Below are 12182 nucleotides of genomic sequence, written 5' to 3' on the forward strand. Positions count from 1 at the left end.
CTGGGAATTGAATAATATGACAATATAAAGATAGATCAAGATTTGTTCTGACAAGTTTCATATCACTGGCTGTATCTGGAGAGGAAAATTTGACCTTAAGAAAAATTACACTGGGAAATCCAGCTGCTATTATAAATACTGTGCAGCACAGAGAAAATGATGCTTGGTCCACGGAGATACCCGTGTAATTCATGTCAACAGGAAGCCAATAACTTCATCACGCTCTGAAAGGAAATTTCACCTGAGAGATCTTGGTCTCTCTTCTGATCCGATAGAAGGAAGTGTGCTGTATAAAATTCTCAGCTCCAACTTCCCCCAAAAAGACTTTGGTGGGAGGTAGGGGCAGGGGTGACCTATGGCTGTGCGACGGCTCTCAGTGCATGTCAGCCATCACCAAAGGCGCCCAGGCATTTGACAGAGAGAGGAGAGTTATGCAGGAGCATTACGGAGGAAGCTCTGGAAACAGAAAAATATGATTTTAATGAGCAGTCTTCCCAAGACCATGGATGGCATTTGAAATTGACATGTTGAAATTGATATGTTTCTCCATCACATGTAGATTCATCTAGTCTATTTTTTTTTTTTAAAAACCCAATCTTTTTTTTTAAGAGAGAGAGAGAGAAAGAAACAGGGACAGACAGACAGGGGGAGAGATAAGAATCAATTCATAGTTGCTGCTCTTTAGTTGTTCACTGATTGCTTTCTCATATGTGCCTTGATTGGGGCGCTCCAGTTGAGCCAGTGACCTGAGGGGTCATGTCTGTGATCCCACGCTCAAGCCAGAGACCCTGCACTCAAGCTGGTGAGCCCACGCTCAAGCCCAATGAGCTCATGCTCAAGCTGGCGACCTCGGGGTTTCAAACCTGGGTCCTCAGCATCCCAGGCTGAGGCTCTATCCACTGTGCCACTGCCTGGTCTGGCTTTAAAACCCAATCTTAATACAAGTTGCCTAATTAACCTTTTGACTTCGGTTTCTCTACCTGGATGTGGAAGTATTTATAGATTAGTCTGAAACCACAGGTTGTGCAACCTTTACTGCACAGTTTTATTTTCTGTGAAATGAATTATTGTTGTTTTTTTTTTTTTTTTTGTATTTTTCTGAAGCTGGAAACAGGGAGAGACAGTCAGACAGTCCCGCATGCGCCCGACCGGGATCCACCCGGCACGCCCACCAGGGGCGAGGCTCTGCCCACCAGGGGGTGATGCTCTGCCCCTCCGGGGTGTCACTCTGCCGTGACCAGAGCCACTCTAGCGCCTGGGGCAGAGGCCAAGGAGCCATCCCCAGCGCCCGGGCCATCTTTGCTCCAATGGAGCCTTGGCTGCGGGAGGGGAAGAGAGAGACAGAGAGGAAGGAGGGGGAAGGTGGAGAAGCAAATGGGCGCTTCTCCTATGTGCCCTGGCCGGGAATCGAACCCGGGTCCCCCGCATGCCAGGCCGACGCTCCACCGCTGAGCCAACCGGCCAGGGCCTGAATTATTGTTTTGACTGCATGTTGCCTGTTCTTCTGTCTTGTGAAATGTCAAGTCGCGGGGAGCAGCCTTCAGTGATCAGTTCCCATGGGGTTACTGTTGACAGCCACAGTCCCAGCCTCCTTCTCTGCTCCTTCCTTCCCACCCCAGGACCTGGACTTGTTTTTATAATTGTCCATAGTCTTATCTCTGTGGTCACACTGATTATCCTTCTTTGAGGATCTGACCCCCTCACTGGGTCTCTACCTAGATCTCTGGGGCTCCCTGATCCTATAGAATTCTCTCTCTCTGTTCCCCTCAAGCTTAAAGAACCTGTTTGTATGATTCAGGGAAGAACCCTTTCTTCCTCCCCTTTCTCTCTGTAAACTCCTTTCTCCCTCCTTACGCCCTCCGCTGGTCCTCCAAATTCCCTGCCCCGGGCAGGGCTGGGATTAGGGTGAGGTGAATGAGGGAATGCGCTTCAGCCACCTTACAAATCGTGGATTTTTTTGATTGTTAATTTTTGATTTTTAAAACTGTTGTGTTAAAATGTTATATAATCTCGATGGCTGTGACTGACTTCTCTTTTCTGTTTGGCCATGTGCCCCGCAACCAGCTTGCGTTGAGGGGGAAAGAGGGGAAGGCAGGAAGGACAAGCCAGCAGTCAGTATCTGAAGACATATCTAGTCACACCGAGGTAGAGGGTCAGGTGCTGGGCTCTCCTGTCTGTGCTTCTAATACGTGGGGCGGAGGAAACTGAAGTTGATGGACAGATAGATGTACACAAGGAAGACAGGCGCTCCCTCAGTCAGCGGGGCCATTAAAATTGCTTCATCTTGGGTTCTGGCTGTGGAGACATGGCGACTGACAAATCCTCGTGAGCAGGAAAAACTGCAACAGAAACAATGGTGGCTCGTGACCTGCTGGACATCTCTTGGTTCCTTTTCCTCATTTCTTTGAGGCTCAACTGCCCACTTTCCACCTGTGGCCCCGGGCTGCTCTGCACATTTGCACTCGTTAAAAAACAAAAATACTGGCCCTGGCCGGTTGGCTCAGCGGTAGAGCATCGGCCTAGCGTGCGGAGGACCCGGGTTCGATTCCCGGCCAGGGCACATAGGAGAAGCGCCCATTTGCTTCTCCACCCCTCCGCTGTGCGCTTTCCCTCTCTGTCTCTCTCTTCCCCTCCCGCAGCCAAGGCTCCATTGGAGCAAAGATGGCCCGGGCGCTGGGGATGGCTCTGTGGCCTCTGCCCCAGGCGCTAGAGTGGCTCTGGTCGCAACATGGCGACGCCCAGGATGGGCAGAGCATTGCCCCCTGGTGGGCAGAGCGTCGCCCCTGGTGGGCGGCCGGGTGGATCCCGGTGGGGCGCATGCGGGAGTCTGTCTGACTGTCTCTCCCTGTTTCCAGCTTCAGAAAAATGAAAAAAAAATAAATAAATAAATAAAAAAAAACAAAAAACAAAAATACTTTTCGAAGAAGAGTCTCCATTTCCCAAAATGCGATCAGCAACGTTTGAGTCTATTTTTATAAAAGGCCCAACGTTTGCCTAATGGCGTCAGCAGGGCACACCTATTCAGGCGGGGGAGCTCAGCCTTCCAAGTGGAGTGTGACTCCTTTTCCTGAGTTTCCTTCTTCACACTTGCCTTCCCGAGTAAACACCACGGTAGAAAAACAATAGACGGTTGTGGAAAGTCAGCCGAGTCCGTGCCTTGCCGGGAATCCGAGGGGCCCGGCCCTTTGTAACTGGGAGGCTGCTGCTTTCAAGCTGCCTGGCCTGGCTTCTCAGCCTCCAGAAGTCGCTCAGGGGCTGACATGGCTGTTTCCTCCGCTCCGCCGACTCCCTTGGAAATGACAGCCGAGAATAAGCCAGGCAGAGAAAGACAGGTACCATATGATTTCATATATGTGTGGAATTTAATGAACCCAAGAAACAAACAAACCAAATAGAAGCGGACTCCTGGATAGAGAACAGACTGACAGCTGTCAGAGGGGCGGGGTTTGGGGGCTGGGCGAATCAGGTGAAGCGTTAAGCAAAACGAAAACAAACACCAACCTCATGGACACAGACCACAGTATGGTGATCACCGGAGGGAAAGGGGGGTGGGGAGAGGCAGAAGAGGCAACAGGAGGAGAAATGGCGACAGAAGGTGCTGAACACACAACACAATACAGGCAGTCCCCGCCTTACGAATGAGATAGGTTTGGAACTGTTTAAGTGTTTATATGCACAGAGAGGTAAAAATAAATACTATGTGAAGACAAACATCTAGTTGTATTTAATAGGTAGATAGATGTACCTGTTCCAACTTACATACAAATTCAACTGAAGAACAGGCCTACAGAACCTGTCTCGTCTGTAACCTGAGGACTGCCTGTATATAGATGATTAGTATGGAATTGTACACCTGAAACCTGTATAACTTTATTAACCAGTGTCACCCCAATACATTCAATAAAAATTTAAGAAAAGAAAAAGGACAGAAACATCATGGGACATTTTGTCTCACCTTTGGGACCTCAGAGTGGACCCCCCCCCGCCCCCCAGCTTTCCTGCACAGGCCTCCCTCCGAGAGCTCTGAATGCCTGAGCTCTGCTTTCACTCATCCTGTGTCCCCAGGGTGTGCCTTCGTTGCTCTCGCACTCACTCCCAAACGGAACAAGCTGGCAGTGGCTCCTGCGCCCCCACCTCAATGTCCCTCCTTCCTTCTTAGGCACTTTCCATAATGCCCTTATCCATGTGAGCTGCGTCTTTGCAAGGAAGATGAGCAGCGCAAGCTTGCTTCCTGAGTCTTGTTCCTTCACCTTTATGGGTATCTTGGTGCCCAGTCTGGCTCCCGATATCTATTACCTTGTAGCCTGTCTCTTGAGAGCTAACTGGCTCAGTTTCTCAGGGATGCATTTTTAATTCCTGGGAAGGAAACTCTGATTGGCCCAGCTTGGATCAGGTGTCCACCTCTCGCCCAATCTGCTGTGTCTGATTGATGGTAAGGGATGTCCCATGGTACACGGGCTGCCCCTTTTGGTGGACAATGAGTTGGGCTAGATTTTCTAAGAAGAGGAAGGTCAGGCTGGGCAGGAGATCATTGTCATCTCTAGTGTCACCCCTAAGTGCCACTTCCTGCTTGCTGTTTATCGCTCTGGGGGCATTCTCCTGGTAAAGTTCCCTTCACATAGACATGATCCCTCTTCTCATGATCTGACTCCCTGGGCTTCTCTGCTTTGGGTTCTGAAGTCAACATAGTGCTTAGAGAGGCCTTGCCCCCACCAAGATTAAATATTAAACATTGTCCTAGGTACATCCTTATTAAACATTTAAACAGTAACTATTTCATCCATTCAGAATGTGTTTTGGTAGCAAAGCCACCAGGAGTCCAAGGTGTTCTCAGTGGGGCCCCCGTACCTTGTAGCTCACTGCCCACGTGAGAAGAAGCGAGGTCACCTTGCAGAGGACCACATTACGTCGGGCCCTGGCAGAGGATTAAGGGCCATTCTTGTAGGACTTTGCTTTTGGCTGACTGTACCACCACCCACCCCACCTCTAGCCGCTTCGGTTTAGAGCTGGTAGGATCCTGGGATTCAATTATTTATTTTCAAGTTGGGCCTTTTCGTAGAAGTTCAGCCGACGGTGAAAAGGCTGACACTTTTTCTAGGGTCCCCTTTGTTTGCAATCTCAATGTTTAAAATTGTAGGCATCTGGTTGCTACCCTCTCTGTTTTCCGGTTCCGGTTTAGAATTTTTGCCCCCAACATTATTTATTTGGGTGGCGATTTCAGAAATGAGAGACGAGAATAAAATACGTAGACTTAATTACCACTTGGGTTGGAGGGTCTATAATTTTTTTGAAGGCGGTAGCAGGACTATAAATGATCCCTTCCCTTCAAGGCAGTGTTTCTAAAATGTGAGTCTGTAATAGATTGCATGACTTGTCCACAACTCTGCCTGCCGTCCTCACCCATGGCCTGGCTTCTTGTAACCTCCGTGAAAGGAACATGCCCCCTTTGCTCCATTGATGTTGACTACGTGACTGGCTTCAGCCAATAAAATGGGAGCAAATATGATGGCTGCAGAGGTTTTAATGTGTTTGCCGGTCTAGCTTGGCATCTTGTGCTCTGCCATCTGCTACAAATAGAGCCGTGCCCTGGCTCAAGGGTGAAAGACATGTGGAGCAGGCCTGATCCTGGCCTGCAGACCGAAGCAGAGTGACCCTGACTGACCCGCACACCCTCAGATGAGAAAAACAAAGGGCTGTTCCTGTATGTCATTGAAATAGCAGGGCTGTTTGTTACACAGCACCCCACGACTGCAGCCAAAACTTGACTAATACTGAGTCTTATATATAGGACCCCTTCTAGGGGAAGAAAATTCTAGCAAACCCTCTGTGTTGAAGTAACTTATTCACTCAACAAATAACACTGTGTGTATATGGGAGAGGGAGGCTAGAAATAGGAAAACAGGTTAGAAAAAGTAGTCAGTAAATCATTTTATATGATGTAATTTAAGTATTTCAAACAGTAGTGATACATTTCTTATCCTGGTAGTTCATACTCCACCACGAAATAAAACAGAATTTACAAATTAACTTCAGAAAAAGCTACATCAATAATCTATACCAACTCAATGGGATGGGTGATGTTTCGCTACTATTCCGTGGTCTTTGCGTTGAAGACACACTCCCTACTGTTCTGTCTCAGCGTCTTTCGGGTTAGGTGGGCTTATATATACTATTGTGCATCTGGGATGCCTCAATGCTGTACACATTTCTGCAATCACTGTGGAGCTCACAGCTGAGTCCTCTGGCGGCTGCTTAGTGCAAATGCTTCTTTGAGAAGTCAGTTCCCCTCTGCTCTGCTTTATTAACAGGCCACAAATATAATAGCAGCACCTGGTACAACCCTAGTCCTATCCTAACGGACTAGGATGCAAAATAAAGGAAGGCCTGGAATCCAGTTTGATGATTTTCCTTCCTTCCATAATTCTGATGATCTGGCATCTGTTTTTATTAAGTTTTTTAAGGTTATCATAAAAACGAAAATGCGTGCAAAGGGCTCACAAATCTGGGAGAGATACTGAGCGGGTCCTCAGCATATACTCATCCAGCGTGAGACCCACACGTTAAAGCACTCTGGGTTGATGATGTTGACGAGAAAAGAAACAAACCAGACATGCACAGTTTGGGCAGCAGGTGGTGCTGTTGACACTTGGAATCGCAACGGAGCCCGCAGGAAGAACCAGGTGCGTCAGTCAGCTTCGGATATAATTTGTTGGTGTTGCATTGCAATGTGTTTGCTGTTTTTTTTTTAATCTTTTAAAAACACCCCCACTGTGCAGTGACCTTATCTGGGCCGAGTCGGCCAAGACTGGCCCAATGCAGCACAGGCCGGTGACTGAGTTGCGCTTTGATTCCTGGGCTGTGAGAGCCGCGCTGGTCCCCGCCTAGCAGCGGACGGTTTGCGGGGGAGACTTGCATACCCTCCCCAAATGCGAGGAGTCGGGATCTCCAAACTGGTTTAATCCAGAGCTCACTCCTGCAGGCTGGCCCATTAATTCTAGTGCTCAGACAGGGGTGTGAGCCCTTTGTGCTCTGGTCTTTGACCAGCCTCAGGAGTCTCCGAAAGTGCAAGTATGGTGACAGTACCCTTGGCAACGTGGAAATCCAGCATGCCTGTCTCTCCAACAGCGTGGAGGTCCCAGGGCTCTTCTTGTTCAGTTTGCTGTGTCGTCTCCACTACTCTAAGCCATGGTTTTCTATTTAGCAACTCAGATTAGCAGCGTCTTCTTAGGAACGGCCACCTAGAGGATGCCTTCCTTGCATGATTTACAATGCAAGTCACCCAGTGCTTCCCGATAACTAAAACACAGAATGAATCATAAAACTTAAGATGTGGAGATCATCTTGTTCATCTCAGTCCTTTTACAGCTGAACATCTAGTGCCCGGAGAAGGCCCATCAACACGCCCAAGGGAGCACAGTGGATGGTAATAGGGCTGAGATCTTTTCTTTCCCAATCCAGTTAAAAAGAAAACCATAATGGATATTTTCCCCACCATAGGGCCAATTCTGTATGCCGCCATACTGCCATGCCGTCACTGCGTGGGGGCTGCTCACCTGGGTCTGTCTCGCCCAGGTAATTCCTAGTGTTGATATGTTTGGCCCTGGCTGGTTGGCTCAGTGGATAGAGCGTCTGCCGGCATGCAGAAGTCCCGGGTTCGACCCCCAGTCAGGGCACACATGAGAAGTGACCATCTGCTTCTCTTCTCCATCCTCTAGCCCCTCTCCCCCTTCTCTCTCTCTCTCTCTTTCTCTTTTGCAGCCAGTGGCTCGATTGGTCTAAGCGTCAGCCCTGGGTGCTGAGGATAGCTTGGTTGGTTTGAGCATCGGCCCCAGATGGGGTTTGCTGGGTAGATCCCTGTCAGGGGGCATGCAGGAGTCTATTTCTCCTCCTCTCACTTAAAAAAAAAAAGTTTGAGCCCACGCTCTAGAATGAGAGTGTTAGACTATATTCAGTCTTCATTAGCCTAACCCAAATCTGGAGTGTCTCGAAGTGTGGAAGTAGCACTTTTTACAGATTAAAGATGTCTTTGATGACATATATATTTGTCTGTGTTTCCCGATTTTATGAACACCCATAGCAAGTACTGCTTTTATTTAAGTTGAAGGCTATTTAACATACAATAAAATGTACTGATCTCTAGTGTTGGGCTTGAAGCGTTTTGACGGTCAAGTAAATGCTTTTTGAGAACAAAACTGACAATAGCTCTAAGTCTTAAAGGGGATGGAGGAACATAATGTGTATCTGGGGAAAGAAAATCCCTCTGTCTGGGGAGGAAGAGAGGTTGGCCTCTCAGAGACCCTGTCTGCTCTGTGGGGTGGGGTTGCTATGCTCCCTGGCTTCCGGTTGTGCTCTCCCACAGAGGGAGGACTCTGACTGCCTCTCAGGAGTTCCCGGGACTTCCTACAGCTCGTGGGAGAGAATGCTCAGGCCAATTTTATTGAGATCTCAAAAGACAAGGTGACCCCACAAAGAGCTATCGTTGTGACTCACAGGTTCTGCCTTGTGCGCCCAGGAGTTCCTCACTAACAGTGTGGGAGTCATGTTGCACCAACGTGGTCAAACACCAGGCCTGTCTATGTCCACTGCAGGGACTGGGTGTGGCTCTGGGCTTTAAATGGTTGGGTTTTAATTCCTTACTTCCGGGTGTTTGTCTTCAGTCTTCGTTTTATATTTCTTCCTCGGTCCCTCTAATTCTAGTGTTCGGAGTCTGCAAGGCCTGTTCCTGTCCTTATGGCCGGGGTGCTGTGAGTCTAGGGTGTGCACGCAGGATCACCCTTCTTTATTTTCTAATGCTGAAGCCTCGTTCTGTGGTGTTGATGGGAAATTTCACCTCAGGTATTACTGTGGGCATCTTTTCAGCTTGGGGTTGTACCAAGGTCCTGGGGTCATTCTGGAGTTGAAGCAAAGGGGAGGCCTCTGCAGCCACCAGTCATGGGCCCACACTGGTTAATGCTGAGACACACCCTTTGCCCCAGCCTCTTGGGCCCGTTCACGGTCAGCTTGGAGCACCAGAAGTTTTGTGAGGCTGGGAGCTTTGGGTCATTCGGTCTAGCCTCCTGACCCTAGTATCTCCTTGAGGTCTTGTGACCACCCCTGGAGTGCTGTTCCCATGACTCACGGGCTCACAGTCATTCCCAACATCTTAGACGTGGGACTCAAAGCTATTCCTGGCCCGCACTCCCTCCACTCCGCCACTCCCTCCACTCCTCCACTCCTCCACTCCGCCACTCCGCCTCTGGGACGCCTCATAGTTCCTCATCCGGGAGCCATTGCAGAGGACAAGCTTCAGACTTGAAGAAGTTGCTTCCGCTTCTTGCTCTGCAAAAAATACCCGAAGGCAGAGAATTCCACAGGCTACTTGCATGAAACCTGAAGGGTGAATACAGCACCTAGAAAACCATATAAATCAAAAGAAAAAAGAAAAATATTCTGCCACAAGTTTATAATACCCCATTGGCCTGCTTGGCTTTTGATGCTTCTGAGTTCTCGATCTTGCTCACTTTTCCAGAACATTCTGTGTCCTCTTTGTCCGCTGTGATTTCTCTGGCGTGGTCAGGGTTCTCATGGCCAGAGCTCTAGTGAGTGTTTGCACCTGGAAACAGTCACTTCCTGTCCTGGTTGAGCTGAGAGGGCACATCCTGGCAGCAGCATTAGTCACATCTGAAGCACCGGTCTCCAGGGGCATTGCTGTCAGGCACCCTCCCCTTATTCTTGTGTGGGCAGTGAGATTTTTGGGGTGAGCCGGATATTGTCATGGTGTTTAAACACTGAGACGAGCATTCGTTTGAAAGAGGGTTGGAAAAGGTAAAAGGAGGCGTCGGGGTTGTGCCACCAGCCCTGAATAGCGTGGCAGTCAGAGATACTCGTTCTGGGTGGGGACAGCAAGGTCAGGTGGTTGCGCTGTCCCAGGGGCATCCGGGTAAGGCTCTCCTCGCCCACCGCCGTTTCCCGCGTTCCCCAGTCACTGAGGGGGCGGACCTGTGGAAGACAACCGTACACACGGCTGCGTCCACCGCCGCCGCCACATTCCAGCACATTCCAGCACTGCTGCTGGCTGATTGAACGTCTAATGCACCCTAGCGAAGGAGCCAATTGCTTTCTTCCAAACTGACCTGGGATTTGGCAAATTTTTCCTCATCGTGCTCATTACTGGACCAGAAAAACCTTAAAAATTAAGCCAGAGTGAGCAGGTGGAACAAAAAAATTTAAGGCAAAGTGAAACGGACTTTTCTGAACCCTTTTGGTTGAGATTTTTGCTGGGGCCTTAAGCCTCCACAGACTGGCATATCCTCAAGGAGCCGCCAGATGGCGCTGGTAGCAATGTGACGTTCGGCCTCTCCCAGGTGAGGCGAAGATTATCAGGAAATCTGTCCTTGTCCGGGGGCCACTGTCGTCCCCGCCTGGGGAGTTTAGCTTTCTGATCAGGGAGTGACCTCAGTTTCACAAGGCCTGGCCCCTGCTTCCTGATCCTGTACCCGAGGGATTTGAGTTGTATTGGCTTCTGATAAATGCTTTCTGTGACAATCTGAGTTTGGTATCTTTCTCATTTTCTGCCCTGCTAGGTTCAGTCTCTCCAAATGAGATATTGCTGTCTGACAAGATAAAGGATTGTATCACTGTAGCACGATGTTCTTGCTCACGGCAATGAAGCTTCATGGATAAACTCTAAAGTGTGCAGTCCTGCCCTTGCCCCTGACCTAGTCTCTCTGACTTACTTTGCCCCGCCTTGGGGGTCAGGGCGAGAAACCTCTGTTGTGGACTGACCAGGCCCAGCAATGGGCTGGATGAGCTGAGGCTGTTAGGTGGTTGGAGGATGGGTTGTTACAGGTAAAAAGGCTCAGATGCCAAGTGATGCTGAAGGTAGGGCGAGGCCGTGGGAGGGGCTTATACACACACTTAGAGGATGGGTTAAAGCAGGGGTCCCCAAACTTTTTACACAGGGGGCCAGTTCACTGTCCCTCAGACTGTTGGAAGGCCGGACTATAAAAAAAACTATGAACAAATCCCTATGCATACTGCACATATCTCATTTTAAAGTAAAAACAAAACAAACAAACAAAAAAACCAGGAACAAATACAATATTTAAAATAAAGAACAAGTAAATTTAAATCAACAAACTGACCAGTATTTCAATGGGAACTATGGACCTGCTTTTGGCTAATGAGATAGATGGTCAATGTGCTCCTCTCACTGACCACCAATGAAAGAGGTGCCCCTTCTGGAAGTGTGGCGGGGGCCGGATAAATGGCCTCAGGGGGCTGCATGTGGCCCACGGGCCGTAGTTTGGGGACCCCTGGGTTAAAGGGATGCTTTTACACTCTGATGAGATCCACATTGCTATTGATGCTACAAAGGACTGGGAGAAAGGCCTGAAGGTTAGAAGAGCCTTATCATATTGCTGCTTGCAATGTACTGATTCCTCAGATGGGCGCCGCCGATCATGGGAAGCGTGTCTTCCAGGAGGACCCAGGACACAAGCTGAGCAGCACTGGCTGGACCAGAATCTCTGATGGGTGGAGGGTTGGGGCACAGGGCCACCTGGGGCTGTGGACACACCCGAGGGTGCAAAGCAGTCTGGGTTTGTTTCTGCCTGAATTTTGTCTGTGAGAAAAAGAAAGCTTGTTAGAATTTGCATGTCAGTTCTGGGTCCACTTCCCCTTCTCTCTCTCTCTCTCTCTCTCTCTTTCTAAGTGTCTCCATAACTACCATAGTTCCCCATGTATAAGATGCATCTTTTTTTTTTTTTTTTCCGGAAAATGTGCAGTTTAAAAACTGGGTGCGTCTTATACAGTGGTTGTAGAAGTGTGGCATTTCAAATGCCATTACATGGAACTGAGGATGAGGCAATATATGAAAACAGTGATTCGTCATCAGACACAGAGGACAAGCTAATGGATGAAAATTTTGACAGTGATGAGGAGTTGTATGAATTTTATGATGAATAAAACTTGAGTTCAATAACTTTATGTAATACATTTTGTTTTCAAATTTTAGACCCCAAAATTAAGGTGCATCTTATACATGGGGAAATACATGAACCATCCTAATTCCTGGCTTAGGAAAGCGATAAAGCTTAGGGCTGCTTAGCCCAAGCATGCCCGGGACCGGCTGTCATGAAGAGGAGATAAGATCTCAGACTGTAATGTTCAAAGTGTACCTACTCCCCCCACGCAATAACAGA

The sequence above is a fragment of the Saccopteryx bilineata genome, chromosome 10 (genome assembly GCF_036850765.1).
Source record: "Saccopteryx bilineata isolate mSacBil1 chromosome 10, mSacBil1_pri_phased_curated, whole genome shotgun sequence".
In the NCBI taxonomy this organism is placed as follows: domain Eukaryota; kingdom Metazoa; phylum Chordata; class Mammalia; order Chiroptera; family Emballonuridae; genus Saccopteryx; species Saccopteryx bilineata.